At 42.7% G+C, this 21,942-nt stretch overlaps 1 protein-coding gene and 1 pseudogene across 2 annotated transcripts in view; one reads left to right on the top strand and one right to left on the bottom strand.

Annotated features, from left to right (window-relative positions):
- The window catches only part of PAK2 (p21 (RAC1) activated kinase 2), a 92,407-nt gene that overhangs the window by 68,880 nt on the left and 1,585 nt on the right, over positions 1-21,942 (bottom strand). The window contains exon 1 of one of the 2 annotated variants that reach the window (XM_065539633.2): positions 7,364-7,577. The exons of the other annotated variant lie outside the window; for it this stretch is intronic. The gene's annotated coding sequence lies outside the window, so the exon portion shown is untranslated. Of the gene's footprint in view, positions 1-7,363; positions 7,578-21,942 lie in introns of those variants that run through there. 2 annotated transcript variants of the gene reach the window in all.
- Positions 15,147-15,260, top strand: LOC123572149 (U4 spliceosomal RNA; annotated as a pseudogene).

Raw genomic sequence — 21,942 nt, 5'->3', positions numbered from 1 at the left:
GTCAGGGGATCAAGACCATCTGGCTAACACGGTGAAAACCCGTCTCTACTAAAAATACAAAAAATTAGCCAGGCGAGGTGGTGGGCACCTGTAGTCCCAGCTACTCAGGGGGCTGAGGCAGGAGAATGGCGTGAACCCGGGAGATGGAGCTTCCAGTGAGCCCAGATCGCGCCACTGTACTCCAGCCTGGGCGACAGAAGGAAACTCTGTCAAATACATAAACAAACAAACAAACTACTCATCTTACAAGCTCTCTCTCAAATACTTCTCTCACTGCCATGTGACCTCTGCTCCGTCTCTGCTCTCCTACAGCAGTTAATACCATTCTCATGCCAGTTACTGATCCGGTGCCTCTCCATTCCAAATTCATCCTTTCTGTCCATTCTGAAAATGGATCTGGGGCCTTTAAGCACTTTTCCTTTGCCAGGGCCTGATGCTAAGCTCTGTCGATACAGGGCGCTGGAGAGACGTGACAGAAGAAAAGGAGTTTGGCTTCCTGCTTCCAGCTGTCACGAGACTCCTGATGGGCAGGCAGCTCCTCCGGCATCAGACTCCAACAGGGGAAGGTGGCCAGCAGCACTGAGTCTACTGGAACAGGGAGCCACCCCACATACTCCTTTTGGGCAGTTTTGTATCAGAGTTAACGATTCTCCTTGGCACCCTGAAGGGCAGATGTCCAGCAACTTTTCCAACAAAGAACCATTAAATGGCAGAAACTTCTCTGCCATTCGGTGATTTACAACCATGCTCTCTCCAGTAAGGTCTGGACCTCAGCTCTGGGGAAAGGAAGTGCTCTTTCCCAGGCAGGGGGAGGGTCCATCTCAGCCCTAGGGCTAGTAGCTGCTTCTTACTTTTGCTATTCCAACATTCTTTAGAGCTCTATTTATTTTGTTATTGGCTAATCCCTCATTACTCAATTACCCTGTTACAGTCAGTCAATTATGTTTTCTCATGTTCAAATGACTGTATGGCTTCTCTCTCCTGACTGGACCCAGAATGACAGAGTCCCAACCAACCACATGGTACTTGCACACTTCCTTGAAATTCAGTCACCTGGCTTCTAACTTTTCTCTTCTCTCTTCTTTTTTTTTTTTTTGAGACGGAGTTTCATTCTTGTTGCCTAGGTTGGAGTGCAGTGGCGCGATCTCGGATCACCGCAACCTCCGCCTCCTGGGTTCAAGCAATTCTCCTGCCTCAGCCTTACCGAGTAGCTGGGATTACAGGCATGCACCACCACGCCTGGCTAATTTTGTATTTTTAGTAGAGACGGGGTTTCTCCAAGTTGGTCAGGCTAGTCTTGAACTCCTGATCTCAGGTGATCTACCTGCCTTGGCCTCCCAAAGTGCTGGGATTACAGACGTGAGCCGCTGTGCCCGGCCCTAACTTTTCTTAAACTGGCTGGCAGGTAACACTTTCCACACATCTCTGTATCTGACACTATTTAACGTAATGCTTTTAACACAGAGGCACCAACAAACATTTAAACTCACACTTTGAATCGAGACTCATAAATATCCCATACACCTTCAGTAGTTTCAGGCCCTTAGAAACAAGTAAACACTTTCTAATGACACATTTTGTTTCAGAATCTTCACCAGCAAAGCATCGATAATTTGGGTAACATAAGAACGCATCCTTATGCATTCAAACTGCTCAAGTTCACAGACTGGTCATGGTTTCAGGCCATAATGTGGCTGCACATGAATGATGCCTACTTATTACTGTAGAAATTTAAACAATGAGGTAAGAAATTGTGCTCAGAGTCTAGGCGCGGTGGTTCACACCTGTAATCCCAGCACTTTGGGAGGCTGAGGTGGGCGGATCACCTGGGGTCAGGAGTTCAAGACCAGACTGGCCAACATGGAGAAACCCTGTCTCTACTAAAAATACAGAAATTAGCTGGGTGTGGTGGTGGGCACCTGCAATCCCAGCTACTCAGGAGGCTGAGGCAGGAGAATGGCTTGAATCCGGGAGGCGGAGGCTGCAGTGAGCTGAGACCACATCACTGCGCTCCAGCCTGGGCGACAGAGCAAGACGCTGTCTCAAAACAAACAAACAAACAAACTGAAAATAACCCAGGTGTGCACCATCCCAGCTACTTGGGAGGCTGAGGCAGGAGGATCACTTGAGCCCAGGAGTTCAGGACAAGCCTGGACAATACAGAAGGCCCTGTCTCTTTTGTCCATACAATGGAATACCATTTGACTGTAAAAAGGAATGAAGTACTGACAGATGCCACAACATGGATGGACTGTGAAAATATTGTGTTAAACGAAAGAAACCAGTCACAAAAGACCACATATGGTATCATTCCATTCATAAGACAAAAAATAGATTAGCGGTTATTTGTGGGGGGGATATGAAATAAGGAGTGACCACTATTCAGTGCAGTATTTCTCTCTGAGGTGATATAAATATTCTGTAATTAGATAGTGGAGATGGCTGTATAACTTTGTGAATACACTTAAAAAACCCACTTAACTGGCTGGGCGCAGTGGCTCATGCCTGTAATCCCAGCACTTTGGGAGGCTGAGGCGGGCAGATCGTAAGGTCAGGAGTTTAAGACCAGCCTGGCCAGTATGGTGAAACCCCATCTCTACTAAAAATACAAAAATTAGCTGGGCGTGGTGGTGCGTTTCTGTAATCCCAGCTACTTGGGAGGCTGAGGCAGAAGAATCGCTTGAACCCGGGAGGCGGAGGTTGCAGTAAGCCGAGATCGCGCCACTGCACTCCAGCCTCCAGACTGGGCAACAGAGCAAGACTCTATCTCAGAAAAAAAAGAAAATCCATTTAACTGTATACCTTAAAGGGTGAATTTTACTGTCTATCAATATCTGTTTTTTAAAATTTAAGGAATTTTTAAGGAAAACAAAGAAACCACGTTGGGCCAAACATGGATGGAGAGAGCAAGAGAAATTGACCTGGAATAGAGGCAGAGGCAAGGATGAAGAGTTTGCCTCTGGTGAAGAAGATACTCTAAAGAATATGCCAGAGGCTCCCAGGGCAATGCAAAAAGAAGAGTTCTAGAAATAATCTGAAGAGTGGAAGCATCACTGGAATAATCAGTCTCGCGATGGCACTATTTCCACGGTGACAAAAACCATTTAGAGTATTTGCTGTGTTCAGGAAAAGATCACTGGAATGACCTCACAGCCACGCCTCCTACCTTCTATGCTTACTCTTCATGCCTGGAAAGCAGGCTGATGACAGGCATCTGGATTATTTACTCTGCTAGTAACATTTCTATCCAGTGACAGAAAAATATGAGAATAAAAATGTGTAGTTTTTCCATTTTTAATAAATTAACATCCTCGGATGGGTGTGGTGACTCATGCCTGTAATGCCAGCACTCTGGGACACTGAGGCGGGCGGATCACTTGAGGTCAGGAGTTCAAGACCAGTCTGGGCAACATGGTGAAACTGTGTCTCTACCGAAAAAAACATAAAATTTAGCCAGGCGTGATCACGAGTGCCTGCTGTTCCAGCTACTCAGGAGGCCGAGGCATGAGAATCACCCGAACCCAGGAGGTGGAGGCCACCATAAGCTGAGATCGTGCCACCGCACTCCACCCTGGGCAATAGAGCAAGACACTGTCTCAAATACAATACAATACAATACAATACCAAACCAAACCAATACTATCACTTCATTCTCCTACTTAAAACCTTCTCACGGTTCTTAAGGTAAAGCCCAACAGTTCATCATCAGGCTCCTAACTTTCTAGACTCGTCTCATTTCAGTCTTTCCCTCTTTGGGCTTTAAGTTTTTCTGTTCTTATTGTTTCTTTAATTGCCATCTGAAGCTTTCGCACATGACCTCCCTGGACACAGGACTTTTAGTGCTAAAACCAGGAAAGCCGTGGACAAACCAGAATGAACTGATGGCTCTCCCTTCTCTCCACCACCTCCACCTGGCAAACACCTACTTCAAGTACTAGCTTAAATGTCATTCTCTCAGGAAACCTCTGACACTTCTTCACTGCCACAAGCGTAGCTTTATTTCCTCTTATCTCAACATTCATCACACTGGATTTGCTTTTTTAATGTCTGTCTTCTCTAACTACATATAAACTCCACAAGCATGGACCCAGTGAGTATCTATCTTGTTGACCATTATATCACCATCACACTGGACGCTGTGTTTAGCCCAGAGTAGGTGATGAGTCATTATTTCTTGAATGAATACATCAGTGAATGAAAGGATTTCATCTGTGACAGCATCAGATTTAAAGGGTTTTTTCTTCTTTAGACTAGTGGAGACCCAGGCAAGTTTGAAGATACATTCACTATTCTATCTCTTTTAAGGTCACTATTCTAGAAAGCTAAGACGAACACTCCATTTATCTTGTTCATCACAACTGGTAAAACTGACCCAGAAACCTCATCCCTTAAGCACCGTATGTTCAAGATGAGACCCCAGGTCATTAGTCTAAACTCTCACTATTCAATCTCTAATGCAAGTATTCTCAGTATTTATAGCAGATCATCTTCCTAACCAGAAGATGGCATTCCAGGCAACAGGAACAGTAAGTATGATGCAGCTCATGAGACAGCAAGGAGATCAGAGGGCAGAGGTAGCAAGCAATGGAAAAAAAACTAGGCTGAGTGAGGCCAGAAAGGTGCAGGTGCTGGGCATAGGAAGCAACTGGAAATTCTAAGGGTTTGGTGTTAATAGTTTTTTCTATCCTTATATAACAAAAGTAGTACATGATCATCACAAAAAACTCAAACCAGAATAAAGTCTAAAATAAAAAAAGAATAACCCTAAGTCTACTTCTCAGAGATACCTGTTTTTGGTATTTTCACACTAGAAGTTACTAAGCAGGGAAATGACATAAATGGAAAAAATAACGGAAACTTCGTAAATCTCTCCTGTTGGATACAGTGAGTTCTAGATTTCTCTTCAAAGAATCAGTATTATCCTCCATTTTAAAGTTTAACTTCCGCATAGTTTCGGTAAACAACCTTTTCCACCAGTTTTAATCAGTAGTTCACATCTGTTACCCCGGTCGCCTGCTCCATCCTGACTCATCCTGGTCACCTGCTTTGACCTGAGTCACCCGGGTCACCTGCTCTGACCTAAGTCACCTTTAGTTACCTGTTCCTAACCACCCTTCCCACTAAACTACTCACCCCACCACTCTGGCTCATACCTCTGGTCTCTTTCAAACAGCCAATTGGAATTAGCTTAGACCGTGAGGTCCAACCCTAGCCAACAGGGGAACGACACAGCAGTAGGGGATACCTGTGTCAGAAATAAGAACCCGTTCCCCTCCCTTGTTCAGGTGTGCGCTCACCATTGTTCCATCTGCAAGGAGCCCCCTTTCTGCAAAAAGTAAAATTGCCTTGCTGAGAAAATTAAATTTACACTTGAGTGCTATTTCTTTGCCGCACCGAAGAACAAGTATTTTGTTTCTCTTTTTTTTTTTTTTTTTTGAGATGGACTCTTGCTCTGTTGCCCAGGCTGGAGTGCAGTGGCACAATTTCGGCTCACTGCAACCTCCACCTCCCGAGTTCAAGTGATTCTTCTGCCTCAGCCTCCCGAGTAGCTGCGATTACAGGCACGTGCCACTACACCCGGCTAATTTTTGTATTTAGTAGAGATGGGGTTTCACCACATTCGGCAGGCTGGTCTCAAACTTCTGACCTCATGGTCCTCCCGCCTCGGCCTCCCAAAGTGCTGAGATGACAGGCGTGAGCCACCACACCCGGCCCAAGCATTTTGTTTCTAATACTCCTAATGTATTCACTCATTCAAATATTTATTAAGTGCCTAAAAAAGTCTCAGTTTGGAGCTCACAAGTAACAACGACTACTCTGAAACAAGTTAAGGAGCTGACAGGGCCCAGTGGAACACACTGGAAAGGGGGACCCAGAGCTCTATTTAGATGAGAGTAATTAGGCAAAAAAAAAAAAACCAGAATTGGCTTTTGACGGATGAAAAGGAATTTGTCAGGCGAGAGAGAGAGAGAGAGAGAGAGAGAGAGAGAGAGAGAGAGAGAGAGAGAGAGAGAGAGGGGCAGGGATCTGTATACAGAGGCCACAGGGAGTGTAAAGGCATTTTGTAATTCAAATGCGACCCTTTTTCTCTTTTTCTTCTTCCCCTTGGCTTTCACTCAATCACATTAAAAAAGTGAAACAATGACAAAGCGTGAAGGAAGTCAAGTGGTGAGGCTCAGAAAATGCTTCAAAACTGCCTGACGGTAGGGAATAGGGAGAGAACAGGTCAGCGACAAGAAAGACTACTAAAAAAGCTGGAAGAAGGGGCCAGGTGCAGTGGCTACACCTGTAGTCCCTGCACTTTGGGAGGTTGAGGCAGACGGATCATGAGGTCAGGAGTTCAACAACAGTCAGACCAACACAGTGAAACCCTGTCTCTACTGAAAATACAAAAATTAGCGAGGCATGGTGGCACACACCTGTAATTCCAGTTACTAAGGAGGCTGAGGCAGGAGAATCGCTTGAACCCGGGAGGCGGAGGCTGCAGTGAGCCGAGACTGTGCCACTGCATTCCAGGCTGGCAAAAAGGCAAGACTCCGTCTCAAAAAAAAAAAAAAAAGTCTGGGTGTGGTGGCTCACGACTGTAATCCCAACACTTCGGGAGGTCGAGGTGGGAGGACCACATGAGGTCGGGAGTTCAAGACCAGCCTGACCAACATGGAGAAACCCCAACTCTACTAAAAATACAAAATTAGCCAGGCGTGGTGGCACATGCCTATAATCCCAGCTACCCAGTAGGCTGAGGCAGGAGAATCACTTGAACCCGGGAGGTGCAGGTTGCAGAGGGCCGAGACTGTGCCACTGCACTCCAGCCTGGGTAAGAAGAGCCAAAGTCCATCTCAAAAAAAAACAAAAACAAAAACAAAAAGTCAGAAGAAGAAACGCGTAAACACTCTGAAGTCTAGTTTTCCCTAATTTTGGCCATGAACCCCAAATAGCAATTCAAAATGGAAAAATGGGCAAGGAGAGTCCATAGATATATGAAAAATTTTCAGCCTCACTAGATTTATCAAACAGATGCAAAATGGAACAAGATACCATTCTCCTACTACCGAAGTGAAAATCTATCAATCAGAGGTAAAATCTTGTATTGAAAGATGAAGGTCAAGATTGATGTTACTACTTAAGTGATTACCTAAGTTTCAAAAAATTGAAACAGGCTTTCTCTAGTAAATAATGGTATCAAATCAGAAATCACCAACGTAGTCTGTCCCAAATCTCCACCAATACAATTTATATGAGATCTTTGAAGGATTTCAACTAGCTTTAAGGTCAACCTACTGAAAAAAGACTTGTGACCCACCCATGCTCTGCCTCATAAAACAAAGTTCAACCATCTGCCTAAAAGAACATATGAAGATACCTTGTCTCTCTCCACTAGCCATCCCTTTATTTGGAGACTCAGAGTCTGTTTTGAAGAATTAAGGCGGAATTAAGAATTGGTCAGCCACTCCTTTGCTAAGCAGACGCAGTTTTTGTGGCAGCCACAGTTCCTTATCTTCTCTGATCTCTCAAAATACATTCAGGGAGACTACCAGGCGCAAATTCCAGAAAGCGAACCAGGAAGTGTGTGTCTGCGCCGGTGTGCAGGTAAGGTTCCAGCGGGGCGGGGCTGTGTAAGGGCAGGAAAACCGGAAGGACACCCTGCTTCCTGGGAGGTTTAGCGAAGTAACAAGGAGAGTGTTATGTTGTGGGTGTAACATCAGAATCAGAAAACCCCTAACAGCAGCAAATGCTAGAAATCAGGGCCACTCGCATACATCAGCTCAGACTCACACAGACAGAAACAGGGTAGGGTAAGATCCTACTACCTTAGCCCAGAATACCATATGAAGAGGAAAGTCTATTAATCACTGGAAATCAGGCTGGGAGCTGCGTATTTATCCCTCAGCAATACATCTGAGAAGTGGTTTCGTCAGAACTCCAGTCCCCTGTAGAGGCAAGGAAAACCCACACACATTTCTGACAAATGCACATCAGATAAGACGTAACAGTTACTGTTCAATGGTAAGTAAGCAGTAAGAAATCCAGCACTGATCCTAACAACAAAAGAAAACCACAAGGAAGATCACCCTTCCCACAAAAGCAGAACCTAACTTACACAGTAAATTACTTCAGGAACTTCCCGTCACAATTTGGCAAACTACACAAAACAGGTCGCCTGTGGAGAGAGGAGACCAGGATGAGATAAGATCATTTAAGAAAAGTGAGATAGATTTTAAAAGGATACAAAGAAATTAAGATTGCAATAGCAGAAATAAAGCCAACATTGGAAGTGAAAAAGAGAAATCAAATGAGTGATAAAAAGCGCAAACATCTGAGCAGCTCACGTAGGGGACAGAAATGGTGAGCCAGCCTAATAATTACACGTGTTTTCAAGGAAGGAAACAGAACAATTGAAACAAAAGTAATCACCAAAAGTATTATTGGAAATTTTTGAAAAAGCACCAAGTACAAAGATTATAAGGAGCTAATGCTTCAGGCAACATTAGTGAACATGTACAAGTCAGAATCTGTCAAAATATTTTAAAAAAAAGAAAAAGGAAAATTCCTACCACCATCCAGGCACAGGAAAAAAACAAAATGATTAATGCAAGGCGACAGAACAACATCAACAGAATTTCTGAGGGAAGTTAGCAATCTAAATCATTAAATGTGGCTTCCAGGTACTCCTAGTGAAAATACTAGCTGAAAACGTACGCTAGATGCTATACATCATTAATGAATTTAAATATAAAAATGAGAAAACTGGCAATGAGCAATGAATTCACATAAATGAGGTTTAAATAACTTGTGTTAATACTAAATGTAATTACCGAGATAAAAGAAATAATTAGGCCAGGTGTGGTGGCTCTCACCTGTAATCCCAGCACGTAGGGAGGCTGGGGCAGGAGGATAGGAACACTTGAGCCCAGAAAATGAGGCAGGTGTGGTAGCATGCACCTACAGTCCCAGCTACTCAGGCGGCTGAGATGGGAGGACTGCCTGAAAGACTGCAGCAAGCTTAGGTTGCAACCACTGCACTTCAAACTAGGCAACCTTCCTATATCTGAAGATTATAAGATGTTTTTCTCAGGCTGGGCACGGTGGCTCATGCCTGCATTCCCAGCACTTTGGGAGGCCAAGGCGGGCAGAACACGAGGTCAGGAGATCCAGACCATCCTGGCGAACATGGTGAAACCCCCGTCTCTATTAAAAATATAAAAAATTAGCCAGGCGCGGTGGTGGGCGCCTATAGTCTCATCTACTCGGGAGGCTGAGGCAGTAGAATGGTGTGAACCAGGGAGGCGGAGCTTGCAGTGAGCTGAGATCGCGCCACCGCACTCCAGCCTGGGCAACAGAGTGAGACTTCTGTCTCAAAACAAAAACAAAAAAACAAAAAACAAAAAACAGAACGTATACATTCCAAATATCTGAGATAAAAGCAAACCAAATACAATTTACAAAGCAAAAAAAAAAGAAAACATTGATAGGTGAACAGATAAACAAAAGTGGTATAATATGTAGAATGGAATATTATTCACCCTTAAAAAGGAATTAAGTACTACAGGTTGAGTATCCCTTATCCAAAACGCAAAATGCTTGGGGCTAGAACTGTTTCAGATTTCTAATACTGGAATATTTGCATATATATAATGAGATATCTTGGGGATGAGACCTAAGTCTAAATATGAAATTCATTTGTGGCTGGGTGTGGTGGCTCACACCTGTAATCCCAGCACTATGGGAGGCCGAGGCAGGCAGATCACCTGAGGTCAAGAGCGAACTGTCTTGCTGACAGTTTCCGTCAACAAGACTGAAACTGTGTCTTTAAAAAAATAAAAGAAATTCATTTGTGTTCCATAAATGCCTTATATATATATAGCCTAAAAGTAATTATGTATATGTATATAAATTTTTGTGTTTTTTGGGGGGACAGTCTTGCTCTGTCACCCAGGCTGGAGTGCAGTGGCGTGATCTGGGTTCACTGCAACCTCTGCTTTCTGGGTTCAAGAGATTCTCATGCCTCAGCCTCCCAAGTAGCTGGGATTACAGGTGCACACCACCACACCCTGCTCACTTTCTATTTTTAGTAGAAAACGGGGTTTTACCATGTTGGCCAGGCTGGTCTTGAATTCCTGGCCTCAAGCAATCTACCCACCTTGCCCTCCCAAAGTGCTAGGATTACAGAAGTGAGCCACTGCACTTGGCCAATATTTTAAATAATTTTGTGCATGAAACACAGTTTGCATTAAGTACTTATATATGGCATTTACCATTTGTAATGTCATGTCAGCACTCAGAAACTGTTGGATTTGGGAGCATTTCAGATTTTGGATTTTCAGATTAGGGACGCTGAACCTATACTATATGCTACAAAATGGATGAACCCTGAAAATACTGTGCCACATGAGATAATGAGCGAGACACAAAAGGACAAACATTGCATGATTCCAGTTATATGAAATACCTAGAAGAAGCAAGTTCATTGAGACAGAAAATAGGTCAGAGATAGGCTACTAGGGGTTGGAGGCAGGGAATGAGGAGTTCAGTGTTTAATGAGTACCGGGTTTCAGTTGGGGAAGATGAAAAAAATTCTGAAGATAGATGGTGGGGAAAGTTGTACCACAATGTGAGTGCTTAATGCCAAAGAACTGTACACTTAAGAATGTTTAAGATGGTAATTTTATGTTACATATATTTTACAACAATTTAAAAAAAGCAACAATGAATCATTAAAAAACAGAAAGCATTAAATAAAATAACAGAAACATACCAGAAAGCATTTATTAAAATAAACATGTTTCGGGATTAAAAAAAAAACACACTTTATTTTAGGTTTTAAGCATTCATTTTTAATGCTTCAAGCATTAATATGTTTTAAGCATTCATTTTGGAATAAAGCAAAAATAAACTACATGCAATTTTAAAGACACAACAAAAAACAGTAAGGAAAGATAATGCTGAATAATTTATTGAACAAAAAAGAAAGTACACACAGGAATTTAAGACAAGCAAAATATAAGATGCAAAAATGTTAAATAGGACAATCATTTGAATGGATGAGGTATAATTCATAATGAAGATCTTGAGAGGTGTAGAATTTACACATGTACCAAATAATACTGAATCAAAACATGACAAAAATTATCAGAGTTGGGAGAATGAGAACTTAAGCCACAGACTTAGGAAAAAAATATCTGCATAAGAAGTATCTACCAGCCTGGGCAACAGAGTGAACTGTCTCTACAAAAGGACTTTAAAAATTAGCCAGGTATAGGCCAGGCACAGTGGCTCACGCCTGTAATCCCAGCACTTTGGGAGGCTGAGGTGGATGGATCACCTGAGGTCAGGAGTTTGAGACCAGCCTGGCCAACACGTTGAAACCCCATCTCTACAAAAAAAACACAAAAAATTAGCTGGGCGTGGTGGCAGGCACCTATAATCCCAGCTACTTGGGAGGTTTAAGGCACGAGAATCACTTGAACCCAGGAAGCGGAGGCTGCAGTGAGCTAAGATCGCGTCATTGCACCCCAGCCTGGGTGTCAAGAGCGAAACTCCATTAAAAAAAAAAAAAATAGCCAGGTAGGGTAGCGTACCTGTAGTCCTGGCTACTCTGGAGGCTGAGGTGAGACGATTGCTTAAGCCCAGGAGCTCGAGGCTGCAGTGAGTTCTGATCGCACCACTGCATTCCAGCCTGGGCAACAGAGCAAGACTCTACCTCAAAAAACAAACAGAAAACAATGAGACACTACTACCTATTGGAATGGGTAAAATCCAAAACAATGATAACATTACACGCTGGAAAGGATATGAAGCAACAGGAACCCTCACATCCACTGCTGGCAGGAATGCAAAGTGGTACAGCCACTTTGGAAGACAGCTGAACAGTTTCTTACAAAAGGAAATACATTCTTACCATACACTCCAACAATCAGGCTCCTTCGTATTCACCCAAATCAGCTGAAAACTTACGTCCACCCGAAAACCTACACATGAGCACTTGAACACACATTTTTTCAAAGATATACAAATGGTCACTAAGTGCATGAAAAAATGCTCAACATCACTAATTGCTGGGGAAATGCAAATCAAAATTAATGTGATACCACCTTATACCCATTAGGATGGCTACTATTAAAAACAACAGTTGTGTTAAAAAGTATGTAGAGAAATTGGAACTGCTATGCACTGCTGGTGGAAACGTAAAGTGATACAGGCACTGTGGAAAGCAATACAGTGGTTCCTCAAAAAATCAAACATGGCATTATCATATGACCCAGCAACTCCATTCTGGGTATGTCCCCAAAAGAACGGAAAACAAGGTCTCAAAGAGGTGTGTGTACACCCACGTTCGTAGTAGCATTATTCTCAGTACCTAAAATATGGAAGCAACCCAAGCGTCTACTGATGCATCAATGGACAAGCAAAATCAGGTAAACACATACACAGGAATACTCTTCACCCTAAAAAAAAGAAAAGATATTCTTTTTTTTTTTTTAAGACGGAGTCTCGCTCTGTTGCCCGGGCTGGAGTGCAGTGGCGCAATCTCGGCTCACTGCAAGCTCCGCTTCCGGGTTCCCGCCATTCTCCTGCCTCAGCCTCCTGAGTAGCTGGGACTATAGGCGCCCGCCACCTCGCCCAGCTAATTTTTTGTATTTTTAGTAGAAACGGGGTTTCACTGTGTTAGCCAGGATGGTCTCGATCTCCTGACCTCATGATCCGCCCACCTCGGCCTCCCAAAGTGCTGGGATTACAGGCGTGAGCCACTGCACCTGGCCAAAGAAAAGAAATTCTGACGTGTGACAACACAGATGAACCTTCAGAATTAGTGAAATAAGTCATAAAAACACAAAATATTATTCCACTTACATAAGGTACTTAAGAGTAGTCAAAATCATGCAGACAGAAAGGAGAATGAGGAGAGATGGTTTAATGGGTATAGAATTTCAGTTTTGCAGGATGGAGAGTTTCAGAGACGGATGGTGGTGATAACTGCACATTATAAATGTATTTAGTACCACTGAACTGTATACTTCAAAATGGTTAAGATGGTAAATTCTGTTACATGTATTTTACACCACAATCAAAAACTCCACACATCGATGCTTACAGCAGCTTTATTCATAATCACCAAACCTGGTCCTTTGATAGGTGAATGTACATCCAGACAATGGAATATTATTCAGCACTAAAATGAAATGAGCCATCAAGCCATGAAATGACAGGGAAGAACCTCAGATGCATACAGCGAAGTGAAAGATGCCAAGCTGAAGAGGCTTCACACTGTATAACTCCAACTGTGCAACATTCTGGGAAAGGCATTGCCATGGAGACAGGAAAAGGATCAGTGTTGCCAGGGGTTGCAGTAAAGGGGAGAGGAGGCCGGGCGCGGTGGCTCAAGCCTGTAATCCCAGCACTTTGGGAGGCCGAGACGGGCGGATCACGAGGTCGGGAGATCGAGACCATCCTGGCTAACACGGTGAAACCCCGTCTCTACTAAAAAAATACAAAAAACTAGCCGGGCGAGGTGGTGGGCGCCTGTAGTCCCAGCTACTCGGGAGGCTGAGGCAGGAGAATGGCGTGAACCCGGGAGGCGGAGCTTGCAGTGAGCTGAGATCCGGCCACTGCACTCCAGCCTGGGCGACAGAGCGAGACTCCGTCTCAAAAAAAAAAAAAAAAAAAAAGGGGGAAACAGGTGGAGCAGAGAGTTTTAAGGTTGGGAAATCATTCTGTATAATACTGGTGGATACGTGTTGTTACACATTTGTCAAAACCCACTGAATGTACAATACTAACCCTACAATACAATACAAAACCCTAACGTAAACTATGGGCTCTGGGCAGTAATGATGTGTGAATGCTGGTTCACTGACTCTACCAAATACACCACAGTGACGCAGGATGCTGACAATGGGGAGGCTTGGAGAAGAGGGGCGTGAGGAGCATGGGGTATACGGGAACGCTGTACCTTAGGCTCAGTTTTGCTGTGAACCTAAAATGCTGCAAAGTCTATTAATTAAAATGAATAAAAATTTTTAAAAATCGTTAGAAATAAGAGAGTGACACTTGGCCGGGCGCGGTGGCTCAAGCCTGTAATCCCAGCACTTTGGGAGGCCGAGACGGGCGGATCACGAGGTCAGGAGATCGAGACCATCCTGGCTAACACGGTGAAACCCTGTCTCTACTAAAAAATACAAAAAACTAGCCGGGCGAGGTGGCGGGCGCCTGTAGTCCCAGCTACTCAGGAGGCTGAGGCAGGAGAATGGCATAAACCCAGGAGGCGGAGCTTGCAGTGAGCTGAGATCGGGCCACTGCACTCCAGCCTGGGCGGCAGAGCGAGACTCCGTCTCAAAAAAAAAAAAAAAAAAAAAAGAAATAAGAGAGTGACACTCAACCAACACATACTTATTTTATATCTGTTTGTTCAAAGCTCTGTAAAATATTTTAAAAAAAACAAATAAATGAAAAAGAAACTTCAGATGGAAGTGCTATAAAGGAAAATAAACACACAGAGGGGCAGGAAGTTAGATGCAGTGGGGGCAGGCAGAGGTGATCATGAAAGATCTCTTTCAAATATGGCCTCAGTGACATTCAGGTAGAAGAAATAAAAATTCAAAGGTCCCAACGTGAAAACAAGCTTCTCAGAAACAATGCTACCTCTTTGTCTTTGACAGAGTAGGAAGATTCTTAAATTAATAAAAATTATTAATAACGACTATAGCTCTTACTAGGACTAACAAAGACTAAGTCCTATATTTAATATGAACTATTTATAAAAATTGGTAATACAAATAATCTTAATCATTAATCAACAGGTATGTATAAAACTGTATATTACCAACAGGAAATGTTCTTTTTAAGTTTTCATAGAACATTTTCTAAAATTGATTATGTTTTAAGTCACAAAGAAATCCTCAATAAGTTTAAAAGATATTTTAAAAGATTATAGAAGCTGACAACAATGAAAGAAAATATAAGAGTGAATAGAATTATCCTAAATACCTCCTGAGTCAAAGAGGAATCAAAACAGAACCACCAACTATTTAGAAAATACTGAGCAGAAGAACATCATTCATGTAAATTAGAATGTGCAGCCAATGCTGCATTCAGAAGCAAATTAAGAACATTAAACGTTTTTACACTAAAAGACATTAAAAGGAACTAGCTTTGCACAGTGGCAGTATTGTAGCCAATGAGGGCTATTCGAGGTGCGATTATTGCTAATTGAAAACACACTAAAAGGAACTAAGAATTCATTAAGTTAGTTAAAGTATTAACAACAACAAAAAAAAGCAGGAGAGCAAAACAAAGACAAAAGTAGAAACGGGGATTCAGAAAACAAACAAACAAAAAAAATAGAATAAATAAATCTCAAAGCTGGTTAGTGAAAAAAAAAAACCACTAAGTAGACAAACATTTGGCAAATTCAGAAAAATAACGAAATCACTAATAAAAGATGGAAATAAATACCACAGATCTTAATGACAAAAGATTATACACACCTATACAGTAACAGATTTGAAAATCTAAAAGAAACGATCTAGGAAATAAAAATTATCAAAAGTGACTCACGAATAAGGATTCCTGGATAGGTTATAGAAGTTAACTACAGAAGTTTAAATAAAGGCCTTTTTTTTTTTTCTTATGAGATGGAGTTTTTTTCACTCTTGTTGCCCAGGCTGGAGTGCAATGGCACGATCTTGGCTCACCGCAACCTCCACCTCCTGGGTTCAGGCAATTCTCCTGCCTCAGCCTCCTGAGTAGCTGGAATTACAGGCACAAGCCACCACATCCAGCTAATTTTGCATTTTTAGTAGACACGGGGTTTCTCCATATGTTGGTCAGGCTAGTCTTGAACTCTGAACCTCAGGCGATCTGCCCACCTTGGCCTCCCAAAGTGCTGGGATTACTGGCGTGAGCCACCATGCCCAGCCTATTCTTATCAAACTAAATTTTTGAGATTCTCCTCTAACCTTTCAAAAAACTGTGTATGCATGACTAATGTGAGTGGGATTTTGGTTATTCATGATATATGTCTTATAATACCTTTGGTTAATAGCAAATTTACTATTACATATCTTCAGCGATAGGTAAAAGAAGAAAACCATATCATCTAAATGTTACAATAACATCTGATAAAATTCAGAAGCCATTCCTATTTTTTGTAAAGCAGAAACAGAATAAAATAATAATCTTTCTCTAAATCCAACAGCGGCCATCATCCCTAACTGAAAATATATTAATACCAAAGTCATTTCAAGACAATGACACCTCTCTTATTTAACCAGTCTTGGAATTTCAGACCAATGTAAGAAAGACCTAAAACGGTTAACGGCTGGGCACAGTGGCTCACGGCTTTAATTCCAACACTTTGGGAGGCTGAGACAGGCTGATCACAAGGTCAGGAGACCAAGACCATCCTGGCTAACATGGTGAAACCTCATCTTTAAAAAACAGGAAAACAAACAAACAAACAAACAAACAAAAAACAAGGTTAAATATTGTAACCATAAAAAAGTGGCTGAAGTTACTATTATTCTCAGATAAAACAATGGGCCGGGCGCGGTGGCTCAAACCTGTAATCCCAGCACTTTGGGAGGCCGAGACGGGCGGATCACGAGGTCAGGAGATCGAGACCATCCTGGCTAACACGGTGAAACCCCGTCTCTACTAAAAAATACAAAAAACTAGCCGGGCGAAGTGGCAGGCGCCTGTAGTCCCAGCTACTTGGGAGGCTGAGGCAGGAGAATGGCATGAACCCGGGAGGCGGAGCTTGCAGTGAGCTGAGATCCGGCCACTGCACTCCAGCCTGGGCGACAGAGCATGACTCCGTCTCAAAAAAAAAAAAAAAAAACAATGAACCTGGAAAACAAAATAAACAGACTTTTACTGAAGTCCAGTAAGATAATAAAAATACCAATGAACAGAAACAATCTAGTTACTTCTTCCTCTATTTTTTTTTTTTTTTTTTTTTTTACTTGGAGACAGAGTCTCATTCTGTCACCCAGGCTGGAGTGCAGTGGCTGGATCTCGGCTCACTGCAACCTCCGCCTCCAGGGCTCAGACGATTCTCCTGCCTCAGCCTCCCAAGTAGCTGGAACTACAGGTGTGCATCACCACACCCGGCCAATTTTTTGTGTTTTTAGTAGACACAGGGTTTCACCATGTTGGTTAGCTGTCCCCAACTCCTGATATCAGGTGATCCACCCACCTAGGCCTCCCAAAGTGCTGGGATTACAGGCATGAGCCACTGCACTCGGCCAAATATTTTTATACCTGTATTTTATTTCTGTAGCAAACTATTTTAAAACTCTTTTATCCCCAACAGGCAGAAAAAATTCCAGAAAGATTAAGATTGAAACACAATGGGCCGGGCACGGTGGCTCACGCCTATAATCCCAACATTTTGGGAAGCCAAGGTGGGCAGATCACCTGAGGTCAGGAGTTTGAGACCAGCCTGACCAACATGGCAAAACTCTATCTCTGCTAAAAAAAAAAAAAAAAAAAAAAATCAGCGGGGTGTGATCCCAGCTACTTGGGAGGCTGAGGCAGAGGAATCGCTTGAACCTGGGAGGCAGAGGTTGCAGTGAGCTGAGATCCAACACTGCACTCCAGCCTAGGTGACAGAGCAAGACTCTGTGTCAAAAAAAAAAAAAAAAAGACAACAATTATTATTATCATTATTATTATTTTTTTGAGACGGAGTCTCGCTCTATCACCCAGGCTAGAGCCAGATCTCGGCTCACTGCAAGCTCCGCCTCCCGGGTTTATGCCATTCTCCTGCCTCAGCCTCCCGAGTAGCTGGGACTACAGGCGCCTGCCACCTCGCCCGGCTAGTTTTTGTATTTTTTGTAGAGATGGGGTTTCACCGGGTTAGCCAGGATGGTCTCGATCTCCTGACCTCGTGATCCGCCCGTCTTGGCCTCCCAAAGTGCTGGGATTACAGGCTTGAGCCACCGCCCCCGGCCAACACAACAATTATTAAAAGTACCAGAAGAAAACACATAAGAATGTTTTTGTAAAGGTGGAATGAGGAAGATCTTAAACAGAAGGCAAAAGATTAATATCTATGACATGTGAAGAGCTTCTACAATTCAATAAGGAAATATAGATTGGTAACGTCTTTTTGCAATGCAATTCAAAAGGAAAAAAGAAATTTAAATGTACACTTACAAGTCGTTTTAATGGAAATACATACATATGCATGTGCACAAAGACATACGTATAAGAAGTTCATTCAGGCTCTAGTTTTAGTAACTCAAAGTCAGAAATAACATAAATGACCACAAATAATTAAGGTACTACCTATAGTGTAGTATCTTTTGACTTAAAAAGTAGAGGTGCCACTATATGTAATGATATGGTTAACGATCAGATTTTTTATTTTAAAATCAACATAAAAAGTATCCGACACACAACAGGGACTTATTTCTAACTTAGTAAGTAAAACTATTAACAGTGGGTAGGCACTTCTAAGGAGTGGGACTAAAAAGTGGAGCGAGAGCAATTTTCACTTTTTAAGAATTTTATAAGACAGGGCTGTGTCTGTCACTCAGGCTGGAATGCAACGGTGCAATCACAGCTCACTGGACCTCCAACTCTTGGACTCAGGCAATCCTTCTGCCTCAGTCTCCCAAAGTGCTGGCATTTTCACTCTTTAAATATTTAATCGACTTGTTGGAACCTTTTATAACAAACATGGAGTGCTTTTAGAATTTAAATGTAAAATAAGGGACAAAACCACTGTTCCAGTTTGTTACAATGGTTCTCTCTGCCAGCTGAGACTAAGGTGATTTTTGTCTTAATGGTTTTTACTACTTTCCAAATTTCTTATTTAATATTGTTTTCTGCTTTTATTTTTGACTCATTTAAGAGATGGGGTCCCCCTATGTTGTCCAGGCTGACCTCAAATTCCTGGACTCAAAGGATCCTCAGCCTCCCGAGCAGCTGGGACTACAGGCACCACCAGCCACTGCCCACTTCCCAACTTCTCTACAGGAAATATGCATATTTTTAAATCTGAGAAATCTGTGTTCGAAAACCCTATGTTTTATTTCAGTGGTGAAACAATTTTATGTTTTTTCTTCTGAAAAATTATATTTTATTCACCAAAAAAATTTTTTATTTTTTAGTTATGGTCTCAGAAACTTCGTTCTTTTAGATGGCAGTTTTATTTTTGTTTTTGAGACGGACCCTCACTGTCACCCAGGCTGAAGTGCAGTGGCACGATCTCAGCTCACTGCAGCCTCTGCCTCCTGGGTTCAAGCAATTCTCCCGCCTCAGCCTCCCGAGTAGCTGGGGTTAGCGCCTGCCATCACGTCCGGCTAGTATTTTTATTTTTAGTAGAGAATACTAAATTCTCTACTAAAGAATAGTAGAGAATATAGGTTTTACCATGTTGGCCAGGCTGGTCTCGAACTTCTAGTTCCAAGTGATCCGCCCGCTGCAGCCTCCCAAAGCGTTGGGATTACAGGTGTGAGCCAACGCACCCGGCCTACAAGGCAGTATTAAATCTAAATTTAGGAGTATCAACTCTACAGCATATAAGAATAGGCTATTAACTGACGTTTATTAAGAACTACACTTACAGAATACCTGCATTCCTTCATTTGATCTAAATGTTCCTATGAAATTGGTATTATTATTTTTATTATCCCCATCTTACAGATGAGAAAAGTCTTGAAAGGAACGTGTATCTTGCCCAGGGTAAAGCAGAACAGTAAGAATTCAAACGCAGGACTCTAGCTCCAAACCACATGGGATACATGGAGTAAGTTCTGAAGTAACTCAGGGAGAGGAGGCTGGAGCACTGAAATCCTGAATCAATGTTCAGACTGACTACCCTTAACCAGGCAAGTGACCCTAGAAGGGAAGAAGCGATGAAACTCAACTCTGATCACAGAAGAAAACAACCAGTATTTTATTTTTGGGGGGCAATGAGGGTTTTTTTTTCCTTTCCTATTCTGTTCTGTTAAGGCACAAAAAAGGATCCTAGAAAGAGCTCGGACACACAATTTGCAATTAATACGCTCCCTCTGATTAGTCTGGAAGCTTAACTAACAAACTGATCAAAACCCTTATGACTTAGAGTCTTGAAGATGACCCAGTTTCAAATTGTAATCAAAAGTGGAAAAGTTGGGCCGGGCGCGGTGGCTCAAGCCTGTAATCCCAGCACTTTGGGAGGCCGAGACGGGCGGATCACGAGGTCAGGAGATCGAGACCATCCTGGCTAACACGGTGAAACCCCGTCTCTATTAAGAAATACAAAAAACTAGCCAGGCGAGGCGGCGGGCGCCTGTAGTCCCAACTACTCGGGAGGCTGAGGCAGGAGAATGGCGTGAACCCGGGAGGCGGAGCTTGCAGTGAGCTGAGATCCGGCCACTGCACTCCAGCCTGGGTGACAGAGCGAGACTCCGTCTCAAAAAAAAAAAAAAAAAAAGTGGAAAAGTCAGAAGGCCAAACAAAATGCTATCTCAAGTATTATTATAATAATCAATTTTGATAGATAAAAGATAGGAAGAATCTAACAATACCTACTTATTTTATCCTTGGCTACTTGACAAAGTTCTTAGATATTAGAAAAGTATAATTGAAAGATTATCTTTAGCTACCTGAACAAATTCCAAGTTGTCTCTCTTAAAAAGTATAATTGAAAAGAAATAGAAACTGTTGGTGGGGTGCAGTGGCTCACGCCTGTAATCCCAGCATTTTGGGAGGCTGAGGCGGGCAGACCACCCGAGGTCGGGAGTTTGAGACCAGCCTGACCAACATGGAGAAACCCCATCTCTACTAAAAATACAAAATTAGCCGGGCGTGGTGGCTCGTGCCTGTAATCCCAGCTACTCGGCAGGCTGAGGCAGAAGAATCGCTTAAGCCCGGGAAGCGGAGGTTGCAATCGCACCATTGCACCCCTGCCTGGGCAACTGAAACTCCGTCTCAAAAAAAAAAAAAAAGAAATATTAATTGTTAGCCGCATCTACTTCGGAACCTGTCTAACATAAAGATCAGAGAGCCCTATCACTTGTATACTCGAACCACAAACTTAATTTTGAATTTGGGTTTGCAAGGTTAGTATTAAATAGCACGGAGTCCAGTTATCTCTCTGAATGATAGTAAACCATAAACCAAGGCCCTAAAGGAAGTGAAATACCCAGGAACTCTTCCTTCATAAAAATATCTGCTGATTAGAAGAAACTAGCAGAGAAGCCAACACCTACAGACCAAGTTTCAAACTCCAACAAAACTCCAACCTTTCTACACCTTAATCCCTCAGGCCAATAAAACACCCATTAAGTCAAGGACAACTGATACTACTATTTAAGAAATGATGACAGCCGGGCGCGGTGGCTCAAGCCTGTAATCCCAGCACTTTGGGAGGTCGAGACGGGTGGATCATGAGGTCAGGAGATCGAGACCATCCTGGCGAACACGGTGAAACCCCGTCTCTACTAAAAAATACAAAAAACTAGCCGGGCGAGATGGCGGGCGCCTGTAATCCCAGTTACTTGGGAGGCTGAGGCAGGAGAATGGCGTAAACCCCGGAGGTGGAGCTTGCAGTGAGCTGAGATCCGGCCACTGCACTCCAGCCCGGGCGACAGAGCGAGACTCCGTCTCAAAAAAAAAAATAAAAAAATAAAAAATAAAAAAATAAAGAAATGATGACAGTATTGAAGTTGAGTATTGGAGTCATTTTTTTCAGAGCCTTGCTGGAGAGAAAGGTAACAATGGGCTATTTAGTGAAAACACAAAATACACTGAATTTAGGTCAACCTCTGTTACCAAATCGGAAAGTTGGTTTAAGACCTACATCTATCACAGGTTCACTTTCCGTAATAAGGGTCAATCAGTGTGCTTGGCTAATAAATAGCTCGAAAATATTTAATAGCCGAGGATGACAGAGTGAAAAAGTTGCCTGAAATCCATACTCCTAACAGAACATGAAAAAGGCCCTTCTATATA

Source organism: Macaca fascicularis, chromosome 2 (genome assembly GCF_037993035.2).
Source record: "Macaca fascicularis isolate 582-1 chromosome 2, T2T-MFA8v1.1".
NCBI classification, from domain to species: domain Eukaryota; kingdom Metazoa; phylum Chordata; class Mammalia; order Primates; family Cercopithecidae; genus Macaca; species Macaca fascicularis.
This window is presented reverse-complemented; position numbering and strand designations above follow the sequence as displayed.